Source organism: Bos indicus, chromosome 15 (genome assembly GCF_029378745.1).
Source record: "Bos indicus isolate NIAB-ARS_2022 breed Sahiwal x Tharparkar chromosome 15, NIAB-ARS_B.indTharparkar_mat_pri_1.0, whole genome shotgun sequence".
Lineage (NCBI taxonomy): Eukaryota > Metazoa > Chordata > Mammalia > Artiodactyla > Bovidae > Bos > Bos indicus.
In genome coordinates, this window is record NC_091774.1 from 43,418,813 (window position 1) to 43,431,888 (window position 13,076).

Below are 13,076 nucleotides of genomic sequence, written 5' to 3' on the forward strand. Positions count from 1 at the left end.
TCCACGTGCCCTACAGCCCGTGCTCCACAAGAAAAGCCACTGCACTGAGAAGCCCAGGCGCCACAACTAGAAAGTGGCCCCCATCTCTGCAACTAGAGAAAAGCCCTCACAGCAACAAAAAATCAGCACAGCCAGAAGAAGAAAAAAAAAAACAAGCAGAGGACCTGAACATTTCTCCAAAGAAGACGTACAGATGGGTGACAGACACATGTGAAGATGCTCTAATCATCAGGGAAATGCAAATAAAAGCTATGAAGTATCACTTCACACCTTTCAGAATGGCTACTGTCAAAAAGATAACAAGCGTTGGTGAGGATGCTGAGAAAAGGCGGACTGCTGGTAGGAATATAAACTGGTGCAGTCCTATGGAAAACAATATGACGTTTCCTTAAAAAATTAAAAATAGGAGTGAGATGGGTAGGAGGAGCCAAGATGGCGGAGGAGTAGGACGGGGAGAACACTTTCTCCCCCACAAATTCATCAAAAGAGCATTTAAACGTCGAGTAAATTCCACAAAACAACTTCTGAATGCCGGCAGAGGACATCAGGCACCCAGAAAAGCAATCCAACTCTTCAAAAGGAGGTAGGAAAAAATATAAAAGACAAAAAAAGAGACAAAAGAGGGAGGGATGGAGTTCCGTCCCGGGAAGGGAGTCTTAAAAAGAGAGAAGTTTCCAAACACCAGGAAACCTTCTCACTGCCGAATCTGTGCCGAGCTTTGGAAGCACAGAGGGCAACATAACAGGAAGAAAAAATAAATAAACAATTAAAACTCGAAGATTGCGAGTCCTACGGTAACTCCCCCAGCGGAGAAGCAGCGCAGACGCCTGCATCCGCCATTAGCAAGCGGGGGCTGGGCAGGGAGGTGCAGCGCAGGCTGCATCGCTTAGAGTAAGAATCTGGCCTGAATACCCTGAGCACTATCTGAGCGAAATAATTTGGGCTAGCAAACCAGACTGTGGGATATCTACCACGCGAAAAGCCAGCCCTAACCTAAGACCGCCAGGCCCACGCACGGAACAAAGGACTGAACAGAGATAGCCGGCTGCAGACCTTCCCCCTCCGGTGACAGGCAGCCAGAGCCGGAAGGGGGCAATCGCAGCCCCAGAGAGACATTACCTATAAAACTGTAAGCAGGCTTCTTAGCTAACTAAAACTTCTTGGGGGTCTGGACGGTTAACATCTGCCTGAGAAGGTGCGCCGGTTTTACACCCAGATAACCGAGTGGCGGGGAGGCGATAAGTTGCAGCATTGGCCCTTGCCAAACACCTCATCACTTGAGCTGCTCGGACCTGGGAAGAGCACAAAACTCAGGCCCAACTGAGTCTGCGCCTCTGAGGACTACCCGAGTGCCTGAACCTGAGCGGCTTGGACCTGGGTGGTACAAGCAACCCAGGGCCAGCCTCGGATTGTTCCCGGCGGAACAACCTAGAGCCCGAGCAGTGTGGGCAGGGAGGCTACACGCACCGTGAGCGGGGGCAGACCCAGCGTGGCTGAGGCACTGCAAGCACACGCCAGTGTTATTTGTTTGCAGCATCCCTCCCTCCCTCCCCACAGCGCGACTGAACAAAGAGAAGAAATACAGCTCCACCCATCAGAACACCAACACAAGCTTCCCTAACCAGGAAACCTTGACGAGCCACCTGTACAAACCCACACACAGCGAGGAAAAGCCACAATAAAGAGAACTCCACAAACTGCCAGAATACAGAAAGGACACCCCAAACTCAGCAATTTAAACAAGATGAAGAGACAGAGGAATAGCCAGCAGATAAAGGAACAGGATAAATGCCCACCAAACCAAACAAAAGAGGAAGAGATAGGGAATCTACCTGATAAAGAATTCCGAATAATGATAGTGAAATTGATCCAAAATCTTGAAATTAAAATGGAATCACAGATAAATAGCTTGGAGACAAGGATTGAGAAGATGCAAGAAAGGTTTAACAAGGACCTAGAAGAAATAAAAAAGAGTCAATATATAATGAATAATGCAATAAATGAAATTAAAAACACTCTGGAGGCAACAAATAGTAGAATAACAGAGGCAGAAGATAGGATTAGTGAATTAGAAGATAGAATGGTAGAAATAAGTGAATCAGAGAAAATAAAAGAAAAATGAATTAAAAGAAATGAGGACAATCTCAGAGACCTCCAGGACAATATTAAACGCTACAACATTCGAATCATAGGGGTTCCAGAAGAAGAAGACAAAAAGAAAGACCATGAGAAAATACTTGAGGAGATAATAGTTGAAAACTTCCCTAAACTGGGGAAGGAAATAATCACCCAAGTCCAAGAAACCCAGAGAATCCCAAACAGGATAAACCCAAGGCGAAACACCCCAAGACACATATTAATCAAATTAACAAAGATCAAACACAAAGAACAAATATTAAAAGCAGCAAGGGAAAAACAACAAATAACACACAAGGGAATTCCCATAAGGATAACAGCTGATCTTTCAATAGAAACTCTTCAAGCCAGGAGGGAATGGCAAGACATACTTAAAATGATGAAAGAAAATAACCTACAGCCCAGATTATTGTACCCAGCAAGGATTTCATTCAAGTATGAAGGAGAAATCAAAAGCTTCTCAGACAAGCAAAAGCTGAGAGAATTCTGCACCACCAAACCAGCTCTCCAACAAATACTAAAGGATATTCTCTAGACAGGAAACACAAAAATGGTGTATAAATTCGAACCCCAAACAATAAAGTAAATGGCAACGGGATCATACTTATCAGTAATTACCTTAAACGTAAATGGGTTGAATGCCCCAACCAAAAGACAAAGACTGGCTGAATGGATACAAAAACAAGACCCCTACATATGTTGTCTACAGGAGACCCACCTCAAAACAGGGGACACATACAGACTGAAAGTGAAGGGCTGGAAAAAGATTTTCCATGCAAATAGGGACCAAAAGAAAGCAGGAGTAGTAATACTCATATCAGATAAAATAGACTTTAAAACAAAGGCTGTGAAAAGAGACAAAGAAGGTCACTACATAATGATCAAAGGATCAATCCAAGAAGAAGATATAACAATTATAAATATATATGCACCCAACACGGGAGCACCGCAATATGTAAGACAAATGCTAACAAGTATGAAAGGAGAAATTAACAATAACACAATAATAGTGGGAGACTTTAATACCCCACTCACACCTATGGATAGATCAACTAAACAGAAAATTAACAAGGAAACACAAACTTTAAACGATACAATAGACCAGTTAGACCTAATTGATATCTATAGGACATTTCATCCCAAAACAATGAATTTCACCTTTTTCTCAAGCGCACATGGAACCTTCTCCAGGATAGATCACATCCTGGGCCATAAAGCTAGCCGTGGTAAATTCAAAAAAATAGAAATCATTCCAAGCATCTTTTCTGACCACAATGCAGTAAGATTAGATCTCAATTACAGGAGAAAAACTATTAAAAATTCCAACATATGGAGGCTGAACAACACGCTGCTGAATAACCAACAAATCACAGAAGAAATCAAAAAAGAAATCAAAATTTGCATAGAAACGAATGAAAATGAAAACACAACAACCCAAAACCTGTGGGACACGGTAAAAGCAGTCCTAAGGGGAAAGTTCATAGCAATACAGGCACACCTCAAGAAACAAGAAAAAAGTCAAATAAATAACCTAACTCTACACCTAAAGCAACTAGAAAAGGAAGAAATGAAGAACCCCAGGGTTAGTAGGAGGAAAGAAATCTCAAAAATTAGAGCAGAAATAAATGCAAAAGAAACAAAAGAGACCATAGCAAAAATCAACAAAGCCAAAAGCTGGTTCTTTGAAAGGATAAATAAAATTGACAAACCGTTAGCCAGACTCATCAAGAAACAAAGGGAGAAAAATCAAATCAATAAAATTAGAAACGAAAATGGAGAGATCACAACAGACAACACAGAAATACAAAGGATCATAAGAGACTATTATCAACAATTATATGCCAATAAAATGGACAACGAGGAAGAAATGGACAAATTCTTAGAAAAGTACAACTTTCCAAAACTCGACCAGGAAGAAATAGAAAACCTTAACAGACCCATCACAAGCACGGAAATTGAAACTGTAACCAAAAATCTTCCAGCAAACAAAAGCCCAGGTCCAGACGGCTTCACAGCTGAATTCTACCAAAAATTTAGAGAAGAGCTAACACCTATCCTGCTCAAACTCTTCCAGAAAATTGCAGAGGAAGGTAAACTTCCAAACTCATTCTATGAGGCCACCATCACCCTAATACCAAAACCTGACAAAGATCCCACAAAAAAAGAAAACTACAGGCCAATATCACTGATGAACATAGATGCAAAAATCCTAAACAAAATTCTAGCAATCAGAATCCAACAACACATTAAAAAGATCATACACCATGACCAAGTGGGCTTTATCCCAGGGATGCAAGGATTCTTCAATATCCGCAAATCAATCAATGTAATACACCACATTAACAAATTGAAAAACAAAAACCATATGATTATCTCAATAGATGCAGAGAAAGCCTTTGACAAAATTCAACACCCATTTATGATAAAAACTCTCCAGAAAGCAGGAATAGAAGGAACATACCTCAACATAATAAAAGCTATATATGACAAACCCACAGCAAACATTATCCTCAATGGTGAAAAATTGAAAGCATTTCCTCTAAAGTCAGGAACAAGACAAGGGTGCCCACTTTCACCATTACTATTCAACATAGTTTTGGAAGTTTTGGCCACAGCAATCAGAGCAGAAAAAGAAATAAAAGGAATCCAAATTGGAAAAGAAGTAAAACTCTCACTGTTTGCAGATGACATGATCCTCTACATAGAAAACCCTAAAGACTCCACCAGAAAATTACTAGAACTAATCAATGATTATAGTAAAGTTGCAGGATATAAAATCAACACACAGAAATCCCTTGCATTCCTATACACTAATAATGAGAAAACAGAAAGAGAAATTAAGGAAACAATTCCATTCACCATTGCAACGAAAAGAATAAAATACTTAGGAATATATCTACCTAAAGAAACTGAAGACCTATATATAGAAAACTATAAAACACTGGTGAAAGAAATCAAAGAGGACACTAATAGATGGAGAAATATACCATGTTCATGGATTGGAAGAATCAATATAGTGAAAATGAGTATACTACCCAAAGCAATTTATAGATTCAATGTAATCCCTATCAAGCTACCAACAGTATTCTTCACAGAGCTAGAACAAATAATTTCACAATTTGTATGGAAATACAAAAAACCTCGAATAGCCAAAGCGATCTTGAGAAAGAAGAATGGAACTGGAGGAATCAACCTACCTGACTTCAGGCTCTACTACAAAGCCACAGTTATCAAGACAGTATGGTACTGGCACAAAGACAGAAATATAGATCAATGGAACAAAATAGAAAGCCCAGAGATAAATCCACGCACATATGGACACCTTATCTTTGACAAAGGAGGCAAGAATATACAATGGATTAAAGACAATCTCTTTAACAAGTGGTGCTGGGAAATCTGGTCAACCACTTGTAAAAGAATGAAACTAGAACACTTTCTAACACCATATACAAAAATAAACTCAAAATGGATTAAAGATCTCAACGTAAGACCAGAAACTATAAAACTCCTAGAGGAGAACATAGGCAAAACACTCTCTGACATACATCACAGCAGGATCCTCTATGATCCACCTCCCAGAATATTGGAAATAAAAGCAAAAATAAACAAATGGGACCTAATTAACCTTAAAAGCTTCTGCACATCAAAGGAAACTATTAGCAAGGTGAAAAGACAGCCTTCAGAATGGGAGAAAATAATAGCAAATGAAGCAACTGACAGACAACTAATCTCAAAAATATACAAGCAACTCCTACAGCTCAACTCCAGAAAAATAAATGACCCAATCAAAAAATGGGCCAAAGATCTAAATAGACATTTCTCCAAAGAAGACATACAGATGGCTAACAAACACATGAAAAGATGCTCAACATCACTCATTATCAGAGAAATGCAAATCAAAACCACTATGAGGTACCATTTCACACCAGTCAGAATGGCTGCAATCCAAAAGTCTACAAATAATAAATGCTGGAGAGGGTGTGGAGAAAAGGGAACCCTCTTACACTGTTGGTGGGAATGCAAACTAGTACAGCCACTATGGAGAACAGTGTGGAGATTCCTTAAAAAACTAGAAATAGAACTGCCTTATGATCCAGCAATCCCACTGCTGGGCATACACACTGAGGAAACCAGAAGGGAAAGAGACACGTGTACCCCAATGTTCATCGCAGCACTGTTTATAATAGCCAGGACATGGAAGCAACCTAGATGTCCATCAGCAGATGAATGGATAAGAAAGCTGTGGTACATATATACAATGGAGTATTACTCAGCCATTAAAAAGAATACATTTGAACCAGTTCTAATGAGGTGGATGAAACTGGAGCCTATTATACAGAGTGAAGTAAGCCAGAAGGAAAAACACCAATACAGTATACTAACGAATATATATGGAATTTAGAAAGATGGTAATGATAACCCTGTATACGAGACAGCAAAAGAGACACTGATGTATAGAACAGTCTTATGGACTCTGTGGGAGAGGGAGAGGGTGGGAAGATTTGGGAGAATGGCATTGAAACATGTGAAATGTCATGTATGAAACGAGATGCCAGTCCAGGTTCAATGCACGATGCTGGATGCTTGGGGCTGGTGCACTGGGACGACCCAGAGGGATGGTGTGGGGAGGGAGGAGGGAGGAGGGTTCAGGATGGGGAACACATGTATACTAATTAAAGAAAAAAAAAAATTAAAAATTGAACTACTATGCATGTGTGCTAAGTCACTTCAATCATGTCCAACTCTTTGCTCTTCTGTCCATGGGATTCTCCAGGCAAGAATACTGGAGTGGGTTACCATGCCCTCTCCCACAGATTCTTCCTGACCCAGGGATCAATCTCACGTCTCTTACATCTCCTGCACTGGCAGGCGGTTCTTTCCCATGAGCACCACCTGGAAAGCCCAGAACTACCATACAAGACAGCAATTCCATCTCTGGGTATTTTTTTCAAAGAAAACAAAAACACTAATTTGAAACAATATGTGTGCCCTTAGGTTCACTGCAGCCTTATTAACAATAATCAACATAATGTAAGCAACTTAAGTGTTCACTGAATGATAAGTGGATAAATAAGATGTGTTATATATATTATATATATCACATATATTAATACATATATATATATATATATACACTCAACTATAAAAAAGAATGAAACTTTCCCTCTGTGACAGCATGGATGGTTCTAGAGGGTATTATGCCAAGTAAAATCGCAGACAGAGAAAGACAAATACCATATGAGTTCACTTATATGTAGAATCTAAACAACAAAACAAAGGAGTAAACATAAAACAGAAACAGACTCATCGACAGGAGAACACACTGGTGGTTGCCAGTGGCCAGGTGGGGTAGGGGTAGCATGAAATAGGTGAGGAAGATAAAGAGGCACAAACTTTCAGTTATAAGATAAACAGGTCATAGGGATGTAATATTCAGTGTGAATATCATCAATATTTTAATAACTATGTAGAGTGACACGGTAATTGGATTTATCGTAGTGATCATCTTGTATAAAAATATCACATCACTATGCTCTACACCTGAAGCCGATATAATATTGTAAGTCATTTACACTTCAATGTTAAAAAACAAACAAACACCTCAGGGACTTCTGGTGGTCCAGTTAAGATTCCACGCTTCCACTGCAGGGGCCACAGACTCAATCCCGGGTCAGGAAAGTTCTGCATGCCACAGACTGCAGCCAAAAAAAACAAAACAACAACAACAACAACAAACAACTCAGTTTCATATGGTTGAAGGACTCAGGTCCCCATTCCTTACTAGCTGTCAGGCAGGAACCTCTATAACTTCTTAAAACACCTGCATTCCTTTTGTTATGTTGTCTCTTCCATCCTCCAACCAGCAATAGCACATGGAGTCCTCCTTAAATCTCAAATATTTCTGACTGCCCCTTTGGCCACATCTCTTCTGCTTTACACTTTTGGTTATAACTCTCTGACTCCACAGAAAGTTTTCTGCTTTTAGGGCCTCACGTGATTAGGCTGGGCCCACCTAGACAATCCAGGATAACCTACCTATCTTAAACATCATACCTTTTCTACACCTGCAAAGTCCATTTTGCCCTGTAAAGTAGAATATTCACAGGTTCTGGGATTAGAATGTGAACATTTCTGGGGGACCTCTATCCTGCCCACAACAGCATGGAGTAAGCAGAACACTGAGCTGGAGAACTGGAAGGGGGAGATTTTGCAGGTGGTGAAGATTTTGGTGGTAAGATCTCAAGTGAATCCACAAGAGTAGTAAGGAATAGAAGAAATGTCATTGACGACAAGAAAGTCACAGAATTGAGGGACTTCCCTAATGTTCCAGTTGCTAAGACTCTGGGCTCTCAATGTAGTGGGTCACCCAAGTTCAAATGGTTGGGAAGCTATATCCCACATGCCACAAGTAAAAAAATCCTGCATGCCCTAACTAAAGGTCCCACGTCTCCACATCTTGGGTCACAAATCAAACCTCAGTAAATTCAAGAAAACTGAAATCATACCAAGCATCTTTTCTGACCACAATGCTATGAGACTAGACATCAATTACAAAAAAAAAAAAAAACAACTGTAAAAAACACAAACACATGGAGATTAAACAATATGTTTCTAAATAACGAACAGGTTACTAAAGAAATCAAAAGGGAAATCAAAATATTCCTAGAAACAAATGACAACAAAAACATGACAACTCAAAACCTATGGGATGCAGCAAAAGCAGTTCTAAGAGCAAAGTTTATAGCAATACAATCCTACCTCAAGAAACAAGAAAACCATCGAACAGACAACCTAATGTTACATCTAAAACAACTAGAAAAAAAGAAAAACAACAACAACAACAAAAAATCCCCAAAATTAGCAGAAGGAAAGAAATCATAAAGATCAGAGCAGAAATAAATTAAAAATAAATGAAAGTAACAATAGTAAAGCTTAATAAAACTAAAAGATGGTGCTTTGAGAAGATAAACAAAATTGACAGATCTTTAGCCAGACTTACCAAGAAAAAAAGAAGAATCAAATCAACAAAATTAGAAATGAAATAGGAGAGGGTACAATAGACAATGCAGAGATTCAAAGGATAATAAGAGACTATTATGAACAACTATATGGCAATAAAATGGATAACCTGGAAGAAATGGACAGATTAAATAGAAAAGTTCAATCTTCCAAGACTGAACCAGGAAGAAATAGAAATTATGAACAATCCAATTACAAGCACTGAAATCTGTGATCAAAAATCTCCCAAAAAACAAAAGCCCAGGACTAGATGGCTTCACAGGTGAATTCTATCAAACATTTAAAGAAGAGCTAATGCCTATCCTTCTAAAACTCTTTCAAAAAATTGCAGAGGAAGGAACACTTCCAAACTCATTCTATGAGGCCTGATACCAAAACCAAAGACAACACAAAAAAAGAAAACTACAGTCCAGTATCACTGATGAACATAGATGCAAAAATCCTCAATAAAATTCTAGCAAACAGAATTCAACAACACATTAAAAAGTTCATACACCATGATCAAGTTGGGTTTATTCCAGGGATGCAAGGATTCTTCAGTATACACAAGTCAATCAATGTGATATACCATATTAAAGATTTGAAAGATAAAAACCATAGGATACTCTCAAAAGATGCAGAAAAAGCCTTGGACAAAATTCAGCACCCACTTATGATTAAAACTCTTCCAAAAATGGGCACAGAAGGAACCTAACTCAACATAGTAAAGGTCATATATGATAAGCCCACAGCAAACATTATTCCCAATGGTGAAAAACTGAAAGCATTTCCCCTAAGTTCAGGAATAAGACAAGGGTGTCCACTCTTACCACTATTATTCAACATAGTTTTGGAAGTCCTAGCTACAGCAATCAGAGAAGAAAAAGAAATAAAAGGAATCCAGATCAGAAAAGAAGTAAAGCTCTCACTGTTTGCAGATGACATGATACTATACATAGAAAACCTAAAGATACTATCAAAAAATTACTAGAGCTAACAAGTGAATTTAGCAAAGTCACAGGATACAAAATCAGTACACAGAAATCACTTGCATTCCTATATACTAACAATGAAAAATCAGAAAGAGAAATTAAGGAATCAACCCCATTCACCACTGCAACAAAAAGAATAAAATATCTAGGAATAAACCTACCTAAGGAGACAAAAGAACTGTATACAGAAAATTTTAGGACACTGATGAAAGAAATCAAAGATGACATAAACAGATGAAGAGATATTCCATGTTTCTGGGTAGGAAGACTCAATACTGTGAAAATAACTATACTACCAAATGCAATATACCGATTTAATGTGATCCCTATCAAATTACCAACTGCATTTTTCACAGAGATAGAACAAAACATTTCACAATTAATATGGAAACACAAAAGACCCTGAATAGCCAAAGCACTCTTGAGAAAGAAGAATGGAGCTGGAAGAATCAACAATCCTGACTTCAGATTATACTACAAAGTTACCGTCATCAAGACAGTATGGTACTGGCACAAAAACATAAATACAGATGAATGGAACAAGATAGAAAGCCCAGAAATAAACCCATGCACCTATGGGTACCTTATTTTTTTACAAAGGAAGCAAGAATATACAATGGGGCAAAAGCAGCCTCTTCAATAAGTGGTGCTGGGAAAACTTGGCAGCTACATATAAAAGAATGAAATTAGAACACTTCCTAACACCATACACAAAGATAAACTCAAAATGGATTAAAGACCTATGTGAGACCAGAAACTATAAAACTCTTAGAGGAAAACATAGGCAGAACACTCGATGACATAAATCAAAGCAATATCCTCTATGACCCACCTCCCAGAATAATGGAAATAAAACCAAAAGTAAACAAATGAGACCTGATTAAACTTAAAAGCTTTTGCACAGCAAAGGAAACTATAAGCAAGGTGAAAAGACAACCCTCAGAATGGGAGAAAATAATAGCAAATGAAACAACTGGCAAAGGATTAATTTGCAAAATATACAAGCAGCTCATACAACTCAATACAGAAAAACAAACAACCCAATCAAAAAGTGGGTTGACAGACATTTTTCCAAAGAAAACACAGATGGCTAACAAACACATGAAAAGATGCTCAGCATTGCTCGTTATTAGAGAAATGTGAATCAAAACACCCATCAGAATGGACAACATCAAAAAGTCTACAAACAGAGCCCCTAGCTTCTCACAGGGATGGACCCGGAAGAAGGGACACCCTTGTGGCGGCTGCAGAAGCTTCCCACAGAGCAGGGCCTGCAGCTTCTTCACAAAATAATTGATGGCATTTGTGGCCGAACTTATCCTCTCTACCAGGATTATCACAGGATTTGGGATTCAGCAGAATGGATGCATGTTCTAGAAGACATTACCACCTTTTTCAGAGCTGTAGTTGGTAAAAATTTATCTGACGAAGAGATATCTCAGCAGTTGAATCAGCTGAATTCATCTCATCAAGAAGCTATCATGAAATGCTTAAAAAGTAGGAAAGATGAAATCAAGCAGACTCTGTTGGAAGAAACAGTTGATATTTCCTCTGCACAGCTACAGAATTTTGATTGGCAGTTAAAGCTTGCACTTCCTAGTGACAAGATTGCTATATTACAAATGCCACTTTTAAACATTCATCTAGATGTAAAAGAAAATGGTGAAGTCAAGCCATATTCTGTTGAAATGAGTAAAGAAGAGCTGAAAATCTAATAAATTCCTGGGAAGCAGCTAACAAGGTGGTCCTGCAGTTGAAATAACTGGAAATGATGAATAGCAACATTATCAGGTTCCACGGATACAACTGATACAGAAAGAGAATACCACGTGTTCAGAAAATCTGAATGGCCAGTTGAGAAAGCAGCAGTGTTGAGATTACAAAGACAATAATTTATCAACTTCCCTGCTGCTGCTGCTGCTAAGTGGCTTCAGTTGTGTCCGACTCTGTGCGACCCCATAGACGGCAGCCCACCAGGCTCCCCTGTCCCTGGGATTCTCCAGGCAAGAACACTGGAGTGGGTTGCCATTTCCTTCTCCAATGCAGGAAAGTGAAAAGTGAAAGTGAAGTCGCTCAGTGGTGTCCGACTCTTAGTGACCCCATGGACTGAAGCCAACCAGGCTCCTCCATCCATGGGATTTTCCAGGCAAGAGTACTGGAGTAGGGTGCCATTGCCTTCTCTGCAACTTCCCTCAGGAAAAGGAAATTATATGGTTGACAGGAAATGCATAAAAACATGAAAGATGAAAAGGCTGTAAACACAATTTATATTTTCATAATGACTGGTTTGCTTTATTTATTAAATATTTGAGTAATTTTTATAGATACAGTATTATGGAAAGTTAAAAATAGGCTCTAAAGTAATGTAAACATACAAGCACAAATATACTTGAATATTGTTTAAAGAACTATGTGAATAGTAAGGATGCTTATTATGGATATATATGGTGGTTAATTTGTGATTTTTTTTTAAATAATGTTTAAATATAAGTTGCATGTAACTTAGGAGATTCCACATTTTTCTCATATTTCAAAGGAAAAGTTATAAAATGTAAAATTTTATAGAGGAGCTCTCCAGACTTGAACAAGAAGGAAAAAAAACTAAATCTGGGTGCACAATTTTGAGTTTTGAATTCTAGGAACTAAAATCTTATTATACTCAAGCATAATAAAAGTGAAAATAACACTGTTACTTACTTCTGCATTTCTGTGTCTGTTCAGGAGACTATGCTCTGATAAAAAGAATATGCGCCACCATAGAGTGTATACCTTACTATTCAGATATCAGCTAAGACTATATAGGTCCCTATTTGTTGTAAATTCTTAATTGTTGTAAACTTAATAAAGTTCTGGATGTGAACAACTTCATTAGAAAGTAAACATTTTTAATTTCAGTGATCTTTAAAAACAAGCATTCTGAGCAAATAAAAATATATTATCTTTTTTTAA

The 13,076-nt window shown here is 38.4% G+C and overlaps 1 protein-coding gene and 1 pseudogene across 1 annotated transcript in view; one reads left to right on the top strand and one right to left on the bottom strand.

Annotated features, from left to right (window-relative positions):
• The window catches only part of SWAP70 (switching B cell complex subunit SWAP70), a 150,975-nt gene that overhangs the window by 119,178 nt on the left and 18,721 nt on the right, over positions 1-13,076 (bottom strand). The gene's annotated exons all lie outside the window — the stretch shown is intronic.
• LOC109569705 (COMM domain-containing protein 8 pseudogene) lies at positions 11,336-11,842 on the top strand (annotated as a pseudogene).